This window comes from Helianthus annuus, chromosome 16 (assembly GCF_002127325.2).
Source record: "Helianthus annuus cultivar XRQ/B chromosome 16, HanXRQr2.0-SUNRISE, whole genome shotgun sequence".
Classification (NCBI taxonomy): Eukaryota; Viridiplantae; Streptophyta; class Magnoliopsida; order Asterales; family Asteraceae; genus Helianthus; species Helianthus annuus.
In genome coordinates, this window is record NC_035448.2 from 4,169,113 (window position 1) to 4,189,043 (window position 19,931).

Below are 19,931 nucleotides of genomic sequence, written 5' to 3' on the forward strand. Positions count from 1 at the left end.
TAGTGAGACAAAATCAGCCTCAATCTTCTCAACCTCGTGCTGAGGGCAGTAGTTTTCTTTTATGAGGGTAATAAACTCCCCCCATGACATTTTGTACAAGGCAGACTTACCTGAAGCCTGCACCAGAGCTCTCCACCATGCCAGGGCCTCGCCCTTGAATGACTGGGACACAAACTTAACCACGTCCCTCTCAGCGCACCCGCTGATGTCCACAATCGTGTCCATCTCGTCCAGCCAGGTGATACAATCAACCGCACCTTTCTCCCCTGTAAATTCACGGGGCTTACATGATACAAAGTATTTGTAAGTGCAACCCTTAGCACCAGACGCATCAGTATATTCTCTATCGCGGTGAACGCTGTGGTCAGTAGACGAATGCTTGTCGTCATCTTTCTTGGGTTCAGAGGGTGGTTTGGAGTGTGTCTTTGGTTTAGAGAGTGGCTTTGTCACAGATCTGCCTTGAGACTCCGTATTTTGACGATCAATCGCTGCCTGGACAGCATTGTCGATCAGAGCCTTTAGCTGTGCGCCTGTCAAATGAACTGACGCATTGTCATAGTCATCTTCATTCGTGTGGCTGTTCTCACCATTGGGATCCGCCATTTGTAACTTGAATCTGTTACAGAAGATAACAAAATTTTAATTTAGGAGATTATTATGTGATTGTCTTTTATGACACTTTGTCAACCATGGTACAGAGACCATATTTGGTTAACTGTTTATTTTAATAAATATTAGGATTTGAATATATCCTATTTCAACTATATAAATAGTATTGGCGGCATAAAGCCTAATCATGATGATGTTTTATAGTATTAGCCGAGATTTCATAGAATCAGAGGCATAGAGATTTGAACCGTGGTTCTTTTATCTCTTTCTGGCAGAGAGTCATAGACTACTACTGCCTTTTGTCTTTATAAGACAATTATTATGGCCCATAGGCACTACACCTCTAATGGATGTTTGAATATAGTCGGCCCGTAGGCACTACACCGCTAAATGGATGTTTTTATAATACTGGCCCGTAGGCACTGCATCTCTAATGGATGTCTTAATATGGTTGGCCCGTAGGCACTACATCACTAATGGATGTTTTGATAATATTGGCTCGTAGGCACTGCATCACTAAATGGACGTCTTTATAGTACTGGCCCGTAGGCATTGCATCACTAAATGGACGTCTTTATAGTACTGGCCCGTAGGCATTGCATCGCTAAATGGATGTCTTTATAGTACTGGCCCGTAGGCATTGCATCGCTAAATGGATGTCTTTATAATACTGATCACCTTCATTGGTGATTTAACCCACGATCTATATATCATTTAGTTGGGTTTGGAAATCCTCAAAGGATTATTGTATAAGAATGACGTGCGTGATTATAACGAATCACATCTGCCATGAATGTTAACATGCGTACAGAGGTTAACAGGGAATCGGAATCTTTTCAGCTAGGTCGTACCATCTTGACTGATCTTAAAAGACCCCAAGCTAGGTTTCACCCCTTTAAGATTCTTTACTAGGCAGATCAATATAAAAGGAATGGTTTTGATTTATTTATATATATTAAAACAAAACTCATAACATACATTCAAATCTCAAATACAATTACATGTTGCCCTAAACGGGTCTTTCAAATAATACATACCTCCATAGAGGCTTTAAAATAAGTGACAAGTCCACGCAGGGACTTATATAAGATAAGTGTCCATGCAAGGACTAAAGATAAGTCCACGTAGGGACTGAAATACGATAAGTTGTCCACACAGGGACTTATTTCAAAGTAGAAATTACATTCGTACTACTATTAAGGGCTAGTGGTCACGTTTCTTCTTTTTGCCCTTTAGTAGATTCGCCAAGCCTTTGAGAAATCCTCGGTGGCTTTTCTTTTCTTCCTCGAACTCTCTCTCCACACGATCTAGTCGATGGAGTATTTCTTCCTGCTCAGGAGGAGAGAATCGTGGTTGTGGCGCTTGATGCGGAACTGGAGGTCTGGGAGGTATTGGATACCCATGAGCTGAGTAATCCGGTGGTCCCATGTTTCCATGTGCTCCGTCAGGGTAGCGCGCATTATATCTTGCCGACACCACATATGGGTCGCGCTCATAGCCGTAGTTGTATTGTGGTTGTGATGGTTCAAACGGGTTGTAAGCCGTTGGACCTGTGTAAGCTGGTATGGGTTGGTCATACCCAAATGGTGGCGAATTTCGTGCAGTAGGTGCGGAGTTCGCCTCCTGTATAGGACTTGAAGGTCCTTCTTCATGTAGTGGCGGATAGTGGCTACTACTTGAATGTCGAGGAGTGCTGAAGTGGTTACCCCCTCCTCCTCGTGTAGACATACGAGCATTGCTCCTCCTACGCCTCGGCGGATCAGGTATTACTGGTTGCGCCGGTGGCGGAGGTGGTGGCGTAACTGCCTCAAAGCGTGAATCCTCAGAGGGATCCTGTGGATGTCTCGGTTGTTGTGTCTGATGAGATGGTGTGTTGTACCACTCATGTCGGTCAAACAAGGCCATAAAGCTGTCTGGGCCTTGATACTGCGGACCATGATATGAAGATCCATCAGATACTTCTATCGGATGCGTGGGCGTACCACGAGCTGGTTCAGTTGGATCCTCATCTTCCTCCATGGGATCTTCAGAAAAGTGGTCTTGTGGACCAAGCGGAACAAATCCTGAAGGTTCCTGTATGTAGTCAGCCGGATTAAACTGAGCTACGTAGTATGGACTAGGGTCGTCGTAGTTCCGGTGTGAAACCGATCGTTGTAGAGGTATGAAGGAAGGTTGTGGGTTGTTGGGATTATTTTCTGAATCTGGCCCAAAGGAGTGCCGGTAGGATGGCGTTGAGCTGTGCGAAGTGGAATGCCTCGCTGGTTCGTAAAGATCTCTTCGTCGTTGTGGCTCTTCGCTTCGTGTCATCGAAGGATGTCTTGTACCAGATGGTCCAGCTTCTTGATCGTGATGTGTCACGATTTCTCCTCGGCCTCTTCGTCCCCTTCCTCTTCCTCGGAATATAACGGGTGGCATTTTCCTGCTCCAAAACTTATTAAAAATCAAATCGAATAATAAAGACAAAAAGGAGTAATAATCCGAATTTGTCCTAAGTTCTTGTCTAGACTCAAGTATGTGCAATTGTGTCACTGAGATTAAACACAATAGGATAGTGTTTAATTCACTCAATGTTGGCTCTGATACCAACCTGTCACACCCCGATTTCCACGTGTCTCACCGGTGGGCCCGGTGGGGGATTACCGTGACGATGTTGGCAACAATATAGTCAAACCACACAATTATATAATGCACAGCGGAAGCATAAGATAAAAATATATATTTCAACCTCTGGTGATAATATCAATGTATTACAGAAGTTGAATATCCACAGTGGATCGTAAATAAAGGTAAAGTATTGTTCCATTAGATACTGCAATCAAGCTTGCGAGGCTTATCCCGACGCTAGGGAGCTAATACCAGCCAATTACGTTTAGGTACCTGCACTTAATCTTTTTGGGGAAAATACGTCAGTTTACACTGGTAAATACATTCAACTGACACATTTGAAAATGTTTATTAAAATTGATTTGAATGCACAAGGCACAAACTCTTTTATAACTTGGGAAAATTCATAATGATCTTGTGAACGTTTTACATGTTCTTTTATGCGTTCAGTAGCCCGGGTCGTGCCGGGTTAAAGATTTATAGACACACCACATTTGCGTAAAACCGTAGTACAGAAACCAACGGCTACGTCTTTTAGTTTTAATGTCGACACTTTATACCGGGTGTACGCCTACACCGGGATGTCGATGGTCGTGGCCATTTCGTAAAATGATGCCGAGGATATCCGGGACAACGGTCATTAAACCCCCCAAAGGCTTATAAGCAACAAAACTGTTTAAATGAGCCAATCATATTATTTAGTTATCCACCTAAGCGATGGATGAATATAATGCTCAATCAAGCGGTATTAATATACCGTAACCCAAGCCCATATAGGGGAAATAAGTCAAAAGTATTTACCTTTGCAAGTATTAATCCTTAATTTAGATCAAGTCACCGATAGCTTTTACTGGGGCTCCTAATCTGGAACGAAGGTTTTAATTAACCTCTTAGAATCCTAACGGTCCTTGTATTAGCCGTAGCTTAAACCGGTTGATTCCGATATATATAGATATGGTTAATTCGCACGAAAAGGCGAAAACCGAGAATGGAGTATGATTTGGACCCAACAAGTTCAGAGACTTGTTTTATATGGGTTTAAAGTTCATACTCTGGATTTTGGGGTTCAAATAATATAATTTGACCCATATCGGCTATTGCACGAAAACTAGTTCCGTGGGCCGTACCGTGTGCGCAAATAGGCGAAACGGTTAACCATAAGAGTCGTACGCTTATTCCCTAAGTCAATATGCCTTAAAAGTATTTTGGTATCAGTAGGATACCTTCCGTAATGCCCGTAACGAGTTTAAGTTTATATTATGCCCCGTAGGGGCTTTTCGGTCATTTTAAAGACTTTAAAAGGGATTTTCGAGTTCTACAGGAAATCTGAGTTTCCCGAACAGCTTATAAAGCTTAAAATACTTTATTTATTATTTAAAACCAGTAGCCACTGGAATCGGGTCAAAAGACCTTGTAGAACTCCCGTTTTGGCCAAAAAGGGCATATTCGGTATTCACCGAACCGTAGCCATAACCGCAGGTTATGAGCAAGGTAAAATTTATTAAAAATCTTTAAAATTCCCAAAATATTATTTTACCACAGTGGGTAAAAGTTTTGGTGACGAAAACTTGGGTTAGATGGGCGTTATGCTAATTGCGCCGTAAAATATAAAACTTTCTTAAAAGTGCGCCTTTTAGCATAACTCTCATTCTAGACCTCGGATTGACGTGAAACTTCAGGGACATGCTTATAATTTAATAAGCAAGGTTTTGGTCCGTTCACATGTCCGAAACACTCGTTTAAATTTTAAAAGGCCGTTACGGTCAACTTTTAGGCGAATGACGGAAATGCGCTAAAGACTCGGATAACTCATGAACCGACCACAGAGGCTTGTACCAACATGTGACCTGGTCCTAAGAGAGTCCTAAGGTATATTTATACCTCACTAAAACGGGTCAGAACTGAAGTCAAAGCAAAAGTCAAACTTTTGCGACTCTCGGCTCCGAACCGGTTCTATATAGTAAATGATCGATTCAAACGAGCGCAAACATGTTTATATACTTATTATCATGTTTTATGATTGTCAAAAACAGGTTCCATAACATATATATCACAGATTATGCTTAAATTGCTAAAATAGCTTTCTGTTGACTTTTTAACCGCGCGTTTGACTCGATAATTGACATAGTTAGAGTGGTGATCAGGGGGAACCATTTTAGAGGTTTAATACCCACATGAATACCAACTCATAACCATTTTTGATTCGTCATAAGACTGAATCATTTGCAAGATATTGCAATGACAACCGTTAGTTACGACGGTTGCGTTTATAGGCTATAACTATGGAAATGTGAACCCAAAATGGTTATGAACGACTTACAGAAGTTAACTCTTGATGAGAGAACAGAAGGGAAAGCTAGAGAGCTCTTGAATGATCAGTTATAAGTGTTTTTGAGTTGTGTGATTGGTAATGCACAAGAAGTGGCTATTTATAGCCAAAGAAGGCCACTTATGATCATTACAAGCTCTACTATCAGTCCAGAGCTGATGGGTAGTTGTCCCCTAAATGTATGGGTCATTTGTAGGGTGCCCATGCCCCATAATTACATGCATAATCGTTCACAAGTTCCAAAAGCCAAGTAGTTACCATTTTTCTGCATCTGGGCACTTTACGCGGCCCGCATGGGAGTTTCCATGCTTTTTAACGCGGGTCGCCTAAAGTTCAAATAACAGACGCGAATTAGAGGAGGCTCGCGGCCCGCCTCAACTTATGTTGAAACTTCACGCGGGTCGCCTAAGGTTATATTTTCTGAATTTTTAAATCTTTTGTCATGATTATCAGAATCGGGCCATTAATAACGAAATCTTTCGTAATGATTTGCCTGACCTTTCGGATTTGAAGGGGTAACTTTGCGGTTTGGCCCTCGGTCATTTACCGATAGGGGCCTCGTGTTAATTACCCGCATTATTAAGTCCCCGGTTTATTTATTATTTATATTGGAAAGCCTTAACTTTCACTGTTGACGCTTTTAACCCTTCTTCTACGAATTCGGCCGTAACTTTCTCGTTTCATATCGAAACTTCGCGAAATTTATATATATTATTTTAGTGAGGGTATAATACCGTTACAAAGTCTTGGGAACGTTAAAGGGTCACTCAGAGGTATTATTAAACATGTTGACACAGTTAACCCCTGTAGTTTGTAATCTCTCACTTTCTTCCGCGTTTTATATATGTACGATCTATAATTTATTCGTTTGAAGGTTTAAGCGTTATTTAGGGATACTATACAGTGTATTTACCCTTGTTGACATTTATAACCCTCGAATTTATATACTTTCAAGGTTTGTCAAAATTAGTCCTTATTTATTATAGATGCCACGTGTAAACAAATGACACGTGTTAACACATCATTGGACACAAAAATTCGAGGTGTTACACGTTGCTGCAAACCTTCTATTCTTACAAGGTGCACCACATAAACCGCAGTGAAAACAAGCCGGCAGACGCCTTAAGCAAGCTTGCGTCAACAAGTTTCCAACACCTAGCCAAAGACGTGCGCATAGAAGTTTTAAGCAACCCATCTGTTCCACTCAGAGAAGTCAGCGTCATCCAAACAGGAACCACGTCCTGGATGACACCCATAATCATGTACTTACAGTCCGGAATACTTCCAGAAAATAAAGCTGAGGCGCGGAAAATCCAGTATAAATCAGAACATTATCAGATGGCAGACGGGATACTGTACCGAAAGTCATATCTCGGCCCGCTGCTAAGATGTGTTGACGCCGACGACGCAAATTATCTGATCCGGGAAGTACATGAAGGCATCTGTGGTATCCACGCCGGGCCGCGCATGGTAGTGGCAAAAGTAATGAACGCCGGTTACTACTGGCCCGGAATGCATCTCGATGCCGTGAAGGAATTAAGGAAGTGCAGCGGCTGCCAACGGCATGCACCAAAAACCATGCGTCCAAAAAACGAATTGGTACCAGTAACAACCGCATGGCCCTTTCAGCAATGGGGCATAGACATGGTGGGCCCTTTCCCAGAAGCTCCGGGGGCAGTCAATTTCATCATCGTCGCGGTCGATTACTTCACCAAGTGGGTGGAAGCAAAAGCACTTGCGTCAACCACGTCGGCAGTCGTTAAACGATTCATTTGGGAACAAATCATATGCCGGTTCGGCCTGCCACTCCGAATCATCACCGACAATGGTACAAACTTTGCAGCAGATGATCTCGAGCGATGGTTCAAGGAACTACACATTTAACATACCTTCTCGTCGGTCGCACATCCGCAAGGGAATGGTCAAGTTGAAGCGGTCAACAAGAGCATCGTCGATGGCATCAAAGCAAGGCTCGGTGAAAAAAGACGAGGGTGGGTCGATGAGCTACCAAGCATATTATGGGCCCATAGAACAATGCCCAAAACAAGCAATGGAGAAACACCTTTCAGCTTGGTCTATGGGTCCGAGGCTGTGATCCCAGCAGAAATCGGGCTTCCATATCCGAGAATGCTCTCCATGAATCTGATCAATAACGAAGAAGAAAGGAGGATCGACCTGGACCTCCTAGAAGAACGGAGGGAGATGGCAGCAATCAATGAAGCCAAATACAAATCAAAGCTTGAAAAGTATTACAACTCCCGAGTCCGGATCTGCACCTTCAACCCAGGCGATTATGTCTTAAGGGACAATGAAGCGTCCAACGCAGAAAAACCAGGAAAACTGGCTCCCAAATGGGAAGGCCCGTACATCATTGATGAGGTCCTCGGCAAGGGGGCATACAAGCTACGCACCATGAACGACAAAGAGGTTCCACGAACCTGGAATGCCCAACAGTTACGAAAATGCTACATATAATACAAACATGTAATCGTATAGGGCGAATCGCCGACACATTTACCTAATACAAGAAGTGTTTGGCTATCTTTACTTCATGCAAATTTTTTGTCACAACTGCATTTATTACTTCGGGCGTACACGAAAACATCAATGGCTCGACCATAGGAAACGTTGTAGACCTCCAAGGCTCGTCACAGCCAAGTGAACAGCCGGGTCGGAAACACAACCAAAGCCTACAAAACGCCAAAAAACATAACTTCGTGCCCACATAAACACGAAAATATCGATATCAAGGTAACTAAACATTGTAACGCTCCCAAGGCTGTGATCCCAGCTGAGCTCACATAATAACCTGCAACTCGATCACTTCGTATGTCACATACAAGCGCGCATACTTAAACGACAGAATAAAAACGTTGTAGTAACACAGCATCACCTGTCAGCGCCATCATTCATTCGTGACACCTAATCAAAGTAATTAAACATGCACATATTATGACGATTTCAAAATTTGCATAGCCACAATCAAAGTAACAACATATCTGTCAAATACATAACACCACAGGTAAGAAATTTCAAATTGTCTCAAAAACAACCATTACAAGCCCATTCAGGGCCATACACGGCACGCAGGCCGGAAACAACCTATCAAGCATGGCTGGAGCCAGCACCTCCAGCAGCATCATCGCCATCTTCTCCCAAGGCTTTTTTCAACAAAGCCACCCCATTCGCTTTGTGAGCCAACTTCCCAGAGGCCCGAACAACAGCTAAATCAAGCGTCGAGAACTCTTTTCGCTTCGCAGCATAAGCAGCATCACAATCCTCTTTATATAACTCAAAGTGAAAATCCTTCTCATTGTTCGCGGCCGCAAGTTTGCCTTCAGCATACCCAAACTTGCGTCCACTATTATACCCTGCCCTACCCAATTCAAACATATAGCGCGCAAGTTCATCAGAATGCAAAATACGATCAGCAAGCTGCATGAGAACGAGATCGAATAAGAATAAGAATATACAAAGGCAAAAACGAAATGAGAAAACCAAAAACGTTACCAATGGAACGCCACGGGAAAGCAACCACCTACTATCAGCCGAGGCCTCCTCAGCAAGAAGCTCAGAAGCACGACACTCAGCCGCCTTCTCATCAAGAAGGCGCTGAACAGTTTCACACTCCGCAGCTTTCTCCTGAGCAAGAAGCTCCAGCTTATCAATCCGCGCAACGTACTCCTTTTCTTTCTTCTCCGAAGCAAGACGCTCCTGATGAGCCTCATCAGCAAGGGCCGCCTTCTCACCAGACAGCCGCACAATAGCGTCACGCTACGACTGCATCTCCGAGTTCGTACGAGCACATGCAGATTCCCAATCCTTCTGTTTTTGCTCATTCAACTGCTTCTGCTCTTCGAGCTTCCGCTCAGCCTCAGCAACCCGCCATTGCAAACCTTTTTTCTCTGCATTAAATTTCTCTCTCTCTTCAGAAAACGCCTTCTTAGCCTCTTCAAACTCCAGAGTTTCTTCTCCCATAGATCGCCATTCGCGAAGAATCTCCTGAGAAGTGGCAAAGAAGTTAACCTCAGCTCTAACATGATCATCTATAAGGGCAAAGCGGTTGCGGTTTTTCTGAAACATTCTCTCGGCAGGAGGAAGTGACAAAGAGAAAAACTCATGACAATTCTGTAAGTCAGTCATTCGAGAGCCCTGAGTGAGGCTCCAACGGGGGACGTGAGGCATATCATCACAAGCTGGGTTACCCCAGGAATCATCAGGATTATGTTCAAAGTGCGGACTTCGCACAAAGCCAGAAGTGGCTCCACCTTCAACCGGAGGGCGTTTAGTGTAGATGGTTTGTTGCGGAGTAGTCTCACTAGACTCCATCTGCACCTCAACACCTTTACCCTTATCGCCTCCAACAGCATCACCTCCAACATCACCTCCAGCAGCGTCACCTCCCTCAGATATACCTTCAGCAAACCCTTCACCGCCCTTCACAGTTGCATCAACACCATCTCGAGGAGGGGTCAAGCCAACAGTCCTCGAAGGAGGAGAAGTAGGTGGAGTAATCTGAGAAATATCCACCGGCCGCGGCTTCTTGCTAGTCTTGGATTCTGCCATAAGACAACAATTAAAGAGCAATCCAAGGAAAGATACGACAAACGTACAATGAAAGAAAATTACCAGGAAGAGGAGCAGAGGTAGCATATATCTCCTCCAACAAATTCCCACGACCTCCACTAAACACGCCCAAATCAATCTCAGACTCTGAGGGCGCTGGGGGGACCTCTTTTTGAAGCTTTGCCTTCTTGACAGCAAAAACAGCAGCAGCCTGCTCATCAAGGCGACGTTTGTGATCATCGAGAGCTTTCTTCTTCATATGCTCAGTCAAAGTGGCCTTATCGTCAGGATCCGACCCCTGACGCACCTCCCCAGGGCCTAGGCCAGACAATGTATCAGACACTACCACATAATCTAGATAAGGAAGAGTAGAAGGTTGCTTACGAGAAGATCCAGCAGCTCCACCCTCCTTCTTCTCTTCCCTTCTTCCAGATCTATCAGTCCTTGCCTTCTTCCTCGTCTCCAACTGGGCAGACGGATCAACAGACGCCTCCGCATCATCATCATCCTCAACAAATTCATGTACCGGCTCCGCAACACCACCAGGCGCGGTACCTGCACGCGCGGAATGAGACATTAGATCTTCAACATCCCGGTCAGAACTTCCACTAGAAAGGATAATGACTTCCTCTCGACCAGAGTCGACAAAGTCATCCCAATCATCCTCACCAAGAACTTCATTCGCGTATCTGCTCAAACTAGCGTCGGTAGGATGCAGAAAACGGTCCCGTATCTGATCCAACCACGTCGGATTCCCATCAGCCTGGATAGCTTCAACCATGGCACCCGCTGATTTAGGGTTCAAGGCATTCAACAAACTATAACCAACTGCAAAATGGCAACAAAAATAAGGACGCATAATAAACATAAAGGGAAATAATCAAGTGGTAAGACACGAAAGAACAATACATTTGCCCTTATGGCTATACGCAGGCTGACCCAGCGGATGTTTAGGAACCCACAGCAAACTCATCCCTGCACCAACTAAAGCCATCTCATCCAGTTGAGAAATAGCAGTCGGCTTCGCAGTTATCTTCTTAAACCAGTCTTGATCACCATAGTTGGGAAGAACATCCACCTTAAGGATCCCTTGACTCACTTGCCGATATGACATATCCGTTGGAATCACACCTCGGCGGATGTAAAAAAACTTCTGTTTCCAATCATGAATGCCCTTTATCGGAACCGAACACACCTGAGCAACTCCCATCCTAGCCTGAAAAGAGTAAAACCCGCTGGTATACGAAACGCTGTAGATAGCGTTGAACATCTCAAACGTAGGTTCAACACGGTAAGACCTACAGACAAATTCGAAATGGGTAATCCGAGGGAGCCCAATCGCATTTATCTGAGAAATATGGAGCCCATAACCCCTCAAAACAGCAACAGTGAACTTCGTAATCGGCAACCTAAAATTGCCTTCCCGGAAAAAAGCAGCGTACAACGTGATAAAACCCGGAGGGGCATCCAATGCAGTGGATCCAGAGGGAGGGTAACGAGCCCCCCACTCAGGACGAAAGTTATGCCCCCTCACAAGCATCTGAAATTCCTCCTCCTTCCAGTTAATCACAGCTTGGTCTGGACCAGGAGGAGCCCTACCTCTATGCTTCCTTTTCTTCTGAGTTGGATTCTTATCAGCCATGATAAAGGTCAAGAAGAAGATAATTTGAAAATGTGAAAGACGGAACAAACAAGAAGAAGATAGAGAGAAATCACACTTAGAATTCGAAGATGAGGGAAGAAAGAGATAACCGCCCCATATTTATACCCATCGCATTTAATGCGATGGGTAGTGGAACGTCAGGGAACAGGAAAAGCACCCAATAGATGACTGACACGTCACAGGAGAGAGAAGACATCGGCTCGTTTTTCGGGAAGCATGGGCGACAGGGTCTGCTGATGTGACAGAAAGTCACTGCAAAAGCAACTGTTCATCTCCGAAAAGACAGGGACGCCAGACGGTCACACCAAACACTTCCCCATAACCACCAAACTTCCAACAGAAGGAAGCACAAGAGAGCCAAAACCCATGCGGCATGCGTCCATTTGGCTCACTTTTTTCAAGAGAGCCAAAACCCATGCGGCATGCGTCCATTTGGCTCACTTTTTCAAGAGAGCCAAAACCCATGCGGCATGCGTCCATTTGGCTCACTTTTTTCAAAAGGCCAAAATCCATGCGGCATGCGTCCATTTGGCCCACTTTTTTCAAAGGGCCAAAACCCATGCAGCATGCGTCCATTTGGCTCACTCTTTTCAAAAGGCCAAAACCCATGCGGCATGCGTCCATTTGGCCCACTTTTTTCAAAGGGCCAAAACCCATGCGGCATACGTCCATTTGGCTCACCTTTTTCAAAGGGCCAAAACCCATGCGGCATGCGTCCATTCGGCTCACTTTATATTCATCAACTTCAACGCGATGCATAGAACTCACAACTCTCATAAGTCCAGAATCCCTCCTAGACGATCAACTCAACTAGAAGGCACACTGGACTGGGGGGACTTGAAGAGGTATGGTCCCAATTCCCTGCCTACATGGCAGGGACCACACCACTCTTGTGCACACAAGGCACCCATGTCACCAGAACCTTCTAGAATCTTCCAGAAGGCATCTAGGCGGTCCACAGCTAGCATCAAAGATGCTTTGCCCAACATAAAGGACAACACATGTCACCATTGAGAGAAGGCCACATAGGCCTGCGACAATCCAGGGAGCAGGGCTGACGTGACCAGTACGAGGTACCCAGCGCAAGCGAATACAAGGACGCCACGTGTACCACTACACCCTTCGCAACAGAGCAGACCAAGAGGATATTCCCCTTGGTCGGACAGCTGGCGCGCACCCACAGCTGGCACAGCTGCTTCCTCCTTCTTCACCATCCGGCTATAAATAGGACCCTTCATCATTCAGGTTGAGGACTTTGGCTCTCTTTACTCACTCTATACACACACTGTTTTATTCATCTCAGAGCAGTACTTATTCTCACGCCGGAGCCTGGTTAAGAGGGAAAACCCCCTTCCCCCCTCTTAACGAGACTAACGGTGTTTACTGTTTTGCAGATCTCAGGACACCGATACGAGCAAGAAGAAGAGGTTGAACCCATAAGTGAAACGACCCTCTTGGTTATCCTTGTGTTAACCATTGTTTCAACAGCTGGTCAAATTTTAAGGTCGAGCTCGACTTAGATGGACCATTTGTTTACTTACGAATTTATCATTTATTTTCTTTATGTGTATATAGAGTTATTATTATAGTTTTCTTGGAAACTTTTAGATAGATCCTAACGAGTTTAATCGATATTTTTCACAAGGGTTTTTCTCAAGTGGTATCAGAGTTTTGAAAAAAGAAGGGGCTGTTTAGCAACTTCTGAACCATTAAGTGCTGAACCGGTAAGAGGTCTGAACCGTTAAGAACTTGTATAATGTTTAATCGTTCAGTGTCAAATGTCTGACCATTTCAGATTAGAGGTCTTAACCATTCAAACTCAGTATAATGCTTAATCATTCAGAGGCAAATGTCTGAACCATTCAGAAATCTGCTCGCAAAACAAACAGTCCGAACCATTAAGTGTTAAATCAGTAAAATGTCTGAATCATTAAAAGCTAAACAAACAGCCCCGAAATGTTTCTCCTAAATGATGAGGGTTTAGATGTCGTGCAGAAAAAAAAGGATTTACCCAATTTATATAATTTGAATAAATTATATACTTGATTGATTATGAAAATTGAAAACATGTTTGCAGGTCATTCACCAGTTTTGTGTTGACCAACTCTTCTACTAATTTTTTATCCACCGTTCTCATGGGCCGACATCCAATTTTTCCATTTACAAAAAAAATAAAAGAAAAACAACTAAAATGAAATTAGCATATCTTTTTTAGGACAAATATGCTAATTATGTTTTCTTTCTAGTTTAAACAAAATTGTCTTAGTTATAATTTAAACATTATATATACTTCTAATTTGTAACACTAAAAGGCATAATAGAGTTGTACTTTGTGCAAGACTGATGCTCAAAGCATTTGGTATTTGTACTTTAGGTTTTTAGGTTTGTAAATTGTTTAGGCTCAGTATTAGGTCTCCCCCTTTTACCCCGCTTCACCAGTATTAGGTTTCCCCCCTTTTACCCCTCTTCACCAGCAACGACAGAGAGAGAAGAGACAACAGACGAAGGCGGTGGTGATTCACGACGGGGATGCCACGCTCATAACATCGGTGGATTACAGAAAGAAAGTGAAAGCGGACGGAGCACTGGTTAGGGTTCCGACAATCTGTTCACCAGTGTCGTCCCTCGATAGCACCCTAGCAACGGTGGGTTATTGGGTAACAACAAAGAGGGTTATGTATCTAGGAGCAGAATAGAAGACGGTGATGAGTCGGATATCGGGAGTTCCGGCGAGGTCTGGCAAATCCTCCGGTAAGCATCCTCTCTATCGCATGATACATCTATAGCGACTTGCTTAAAACTGACATAGGAATTAGGTTAGTGAAACGTTGAAGTTGTATAATTAATTAGTTTCAGATTGCAAAGTTAATTTTTATGAACTTCATGTATAAAGATTCTGATTGTTTTCAATTTGTTTATGAACTTCATGTATAAATAGGAAGATTTGTTGGTGGTGAGATGGATGCTGATGAAATTGAGATGATGGGTTTCCGGTTGGGTTCGATTCGACTAAAGGGAAGCCGGTTGAAGGGAATGATGTGAGCGGGATTAGAGCGGTGACGAAACGACAGCCCAGGCAGTATATGAATCGTCGTGGTGGGTTTAATCGCCCGTTGCCGGCTGAAGTGAACCGTTGATTGAGGTTTGGTTTTGTTTTGTTTTGTGCTTTTGAATTTAATTTGAAATTGTGTTTAGGTTTAGTTGGATTTGTTGCTTTTGATCTGCATTGTGAAAAAAGGATATGTGTATACATTAATTAAGTGATTGACATGCTTATGGAAATGGTTTGCTATGAACACAAATGTTAGATATGACTTAACTTGCAAATTGTAAAAGCATTGACTACTTGTATATATATAACTTTCAACAATTCTATACAATCAGGTGTTGTACACATAGCGTAGTTGATGTTTTGTACTATTATTGGTTGTACTCTTAGTTTAAGAGTTCGTATATTTTGTTATATATGACACGTGTCACTTTCTTTTGTTTTGCTTTTTAGCTCACCTGTTTACTCTCTTTCATACGTATCCACCACATCCAACCTTTCGCATAGAGGGGCGCGCTCCGGATAGAGAATTGCAAGATTGGGAATACAAGTTCATGAGCAAGTATGTCAAGGTTGGATCCATCAAGAAGTCTGAAGGTGAAGGTGCACCAGAGACATCGGTTGCTGAACCATCTAAGGCTGCTGCAACTCATGTTTCAGAGCCCACAAAAGCTAAAGAGGAGAAGTTGGAAACTTCAATCACAACGGAAGAAGGCGGAGGCGCCAAAGATGAGTAGAAGTCTTGTAAGGTATGTTGCCCATGATAATGTCAGTGGCATACTGTTATATTGATAATGTTAAACCGTACGTTTATAGATTTTCATTGTTGTACCGAATTGATTCAGGAATTTTTGCTTTTCTTTGGTATTGATAGTTGATTTTGATTTATTTTTGTGGGCGATCTTTGTTTCGCCTAGGTTCTGAAGCGATTGCTATGCTGGTATTCTTTTTGTGGAAGAAACAACAAATCAGCTCTCGACTTCCATTTGATGTTGGATATGAGGTCTAAAACACAGGTAGCATCAATTTTATTGTTACTATGTTTTTGATTATTTGCTTGGGTATGTTGCCACCCTGGCCCTTTTGTTTAAATGAGTCTTGGGGTTTCTGTGTACCTTCGCTTACAAGTAGAGCCCCCGCCGCATCGCGGCGGGTTACTTTTCTAGTTTATAAAGTAATTCGACGAGCATTTGGCAGTTCTCTTCGATGTATTATGGTATCAAACAACCACTAGTCGTTTGGTCATCGGTCTCCATTTTCGCTTGCTTCTAGGTTTTTTATTCGCTCTTGACCCCGTCGGTTAGGTCAGGTCAGGTCATGAACATTACATGCCACACTTCTAGTTATATATGATCGTGTATATCCGGATTTTTTCTACTTTAAGTTATAGAACTGTATATTAAGTTGTATATATTTTACTATTGGTTTTTTAAAATTTTGATATTTATAAATATTTGTTCATTTGTTTATCAGTTAGAATATAATTATGTGATTGAAGAAATTACATTAAGGGCCTTTCGGAAGAAAAAAGGAATTTACATCAAAGGTTAAAGAAAAAAAGATGTAGATGTTCTTAGATACATCAAGGTTAAAGAAAAAAAGATGTAGATGTTCTTAGATAGTTTTTTAACTGTTTCGTTTGGAAAACTTAAGTCTAAGACTGCTCGGGAGGGGGGAGAACAACATATTCATTCTTAAGTGAAACTCATATAGGCCATTTCCCCCGGATGAAACAAGTACTGGTCTTTTCTTCTTGCAGTGATGAGAGTTCAGTCATTTGAAGCTCTTGTGGAAGCCCCACCCGCCATTTTCTATTCTATTTGAGGACCCGACTTTCCGGATTCGTAAAAGACGGCTAGCAACAAGATCGAATAGGGCTCGTAGTCTCTGTTGTTGCAGATCCTTCACCTTCCGCTGAGATGACCTTTTTTTGTTTTGTTTGTTCACTACAACACCATATATTTGAGAAGTCGAAATAACTTAGAAAGAGAGTGGCGCCAAGTCGTTGAGAGCATTTGTTGTCTCTGTAGAGGAACAATACGATTTTGGATTGGCCCCATTCGCATGATTCCTCATTTCTACTCCCCTTCTACACCCTTCCCTAAAGCCAAGTTCGTCCGACGACAGTAATTCTGATCTTTGCTCCGAATATTCCAAAGTTGAAGATCAGGAAGTTATTAGTATTGATGTTGTGAACTTCTTTTCGAATTGATTAAGTTAAGTGTCACACCCTGATTTTCGCTCTGTTATTGTGAATATCTTTATTTGTGACAAATTGATATAAATATTCACAATAACACAGTGGAAGTCAGGGTGTGACATTAAGGTACCAGCAACCCTTCAAGTCCTATACTTGATGCTATTCCTATTCTAGTCGTTCCACCCCCTTCATTAAAGAGTAGAGGTCAGGAAAATTGTGGGATCGGGACAGGGTCAAACAGGCGACACCTGTGGTTGAGGAAAAAACTGCCCTCGTGGACTAAGTGGGGAGTGGATTCCCCGCGTCACACCATGCTATGTCCTTTTGATATTCGCTAATTTACACATATTTTAGTCCCCCATTTTATCCCCATTTTATGCGTTTTCGGCCGTAAAATCGTCACTCGGATACTTAATTATGTATACTTTTGTTTACAGGCCTAAAACAACATACCAGACAAGATGATAGTGAAAACGAGGACTTTCCGGACGAAACGACAAAGCTGCAGACATTCTGTTAAGATTCTGACCTGGGCAAATGGCACGGTCGCGCATTGCGTGGAATGACCGTGCATATCCGACAATACAGTCCAGCCCGGCAGTGAACGAGGGTGCGACTCGGCGTTCAAGCTTATCCCGGTGATGCACGGGCGTGCCATACATTGCACCCCATGCGGATCCGATGTTCAGCCAAATCCCGGTGATGAACGACCAGTGCATCAGTCCGTGCAACAAGATCCCGGAAACGCACGATCGTGCCATATGAAGAACGGTCGTGCGAGACCGAAGACCAGTCAACTCTGCTGATGTCATGAACAGTAACTCCAATAATGCAAAAAGTGAACGGTCGTGCGATCGGTGCACGACCGTGCGACATCGAAAATATATAAAAAGCGAACAGAAACATTCTGTTCGTAACTCTGGAATTTTGGAGAGCAACTCAGGCGATTTTCAGGCTCCGGAGGCGTTAGCTTTCACCCGGATTCAAGCCACATTGTCCCGTTTAGCTCGATTACTATCCGGATTCTCATTCTTATGCTTGTTTATGGTTTGGTTTCTTAAATCTTTCCATGTTTTTGTTAAGTTTCAAGCATTTAGATTGATTATTATGTATTAATGTAAGCCTTTGGGCAAAAACACAACAATCCCTTGCTTGATTATAGCCATTAGTATGTTAATCTTTGTTTGTAATGACATTTGGAAGTATTTTCTATGTTAATCTTTGATGATTAGTTTGCAACCTTGTTATTGATATTGATTTCTTGATTATAAGTAATTGTGTTGGATGATTGGTACTTGGTTAGTTGAGATAGTTGAAAAATGAAGCTTAATTAATCATGTATTAGTAAACTTTAAACTTGGTTAACTAGTTTAGCTTTGTTAAAATGTGGGCACCATGATACTAGAAATGGTTAGTGGTTTAATAAAATGCAATTATTGTTAATCAAGAAAGCTTGCCGTCACGTAAGGACCTTAACGGGTTAAATGGTGTCGTTATGAATTCTTAATATAAATTGTTAACTTAGTTAGTAGTTTCGGCCAAAATTGCTTGCTTGGTGGATTTATACTCTAGATTTGTAAAATGAACTCGGTTGTGATTTAATCTAGTTTATGCTTGTCTCGGTGGTTGCATTGTGTTTATCAGTGTTGCTTTCCTTGTTTAAGTGAGGTTAGAAAACTCCTAACGGATGACTAACTTATTTTTAGGAGATTTTCGTAGACATTTATCAATTGCACGTTAAAGAACACTTTTAGGTGGTTAAAGTGTGTTTATCGTTTTAACTTTCCGAATGATTGTCATGTTAGGATTCCCGAAAGGGATACTAATTGTCTCGAAATTGGAAAATTGACCGAATGCTTCTAGTGCCAAAACCGACTTAGTTGACATGCTTTGGTTGTGTATTAAGCAAGGCTATTTATCTATTTTAGTATTTGAAATCTACTATGTTTTATAAGTATTTGTTTATGCTTACTTTAGTTTAATTAAAAACCAAACAACTTATGTTTTACAGGTAGTTTAGTGACAAAGGTCTAGTATTATTTCTCCGCCCATTTCCTTGGATCGATACTTGGTTCTTACCGATACTTTACTGCATATATGATGGGGTAAACTTGCCCCTTTCGTGTGTGTTTTGATGTAAAAGTAATAATCACTTTTATAAATTTAAAACCAAATCGTGTGTAATTTCATTGTAAAAATATGTGTAGTCGCGCACACGTCACCTTTCTAGTTGAGGTTGACTAAAAGAACGATGAAAGGTCAGAGTTGCATGGAAGAACTCTACTAAAAGAACTTACTTTCAAGGACTAAATGGTTGCCCCTAAAGAGTGTGTGTGTGTGTGGGGGGGGGGGGGGGGGCTCTTCACAGCCCAAACACCATCACGCATCCAGAATTGGACGGCGTTGCCCAAGCCAAGGGCAAATCTCCCACAGGCATTGGGCTTGTTGACTTGTGCTTTAACGAAGAATTTTATGGGTTTTCAATAAACAAGGTCGTTGTTCAACTTTACTACTCTTCTCAATATTATACAAAAATTCTTCAAGTTTTATTAAAAAAAATCACCCACACAACAGTTCTTTTGATCCAAACAACCCATTGGGTCAACTCGGAACCCTAAATCCTAATCGACCACAAAACCATAATATCAAAGTTCCGGTTCCTACACCTGGCCTAGCGGCGTACGCATCTTTGTCAACCGATATGTTGTCTCCAAGATTTCTTTACGACAACGTCCCTCCCAACAACTCCTTCCTATTTCCCCGTCTCAACTTCCGCTACCAAATATCCCTTACCAACAACAAGTTCCTATATCCCCATGGACCCTACACCCGATTTCGTTCTAGAACCCCAACCACAAAATATGGGTGAGCCGTCGACTCCAAAAGTACATCACTACGAACATCGATTATA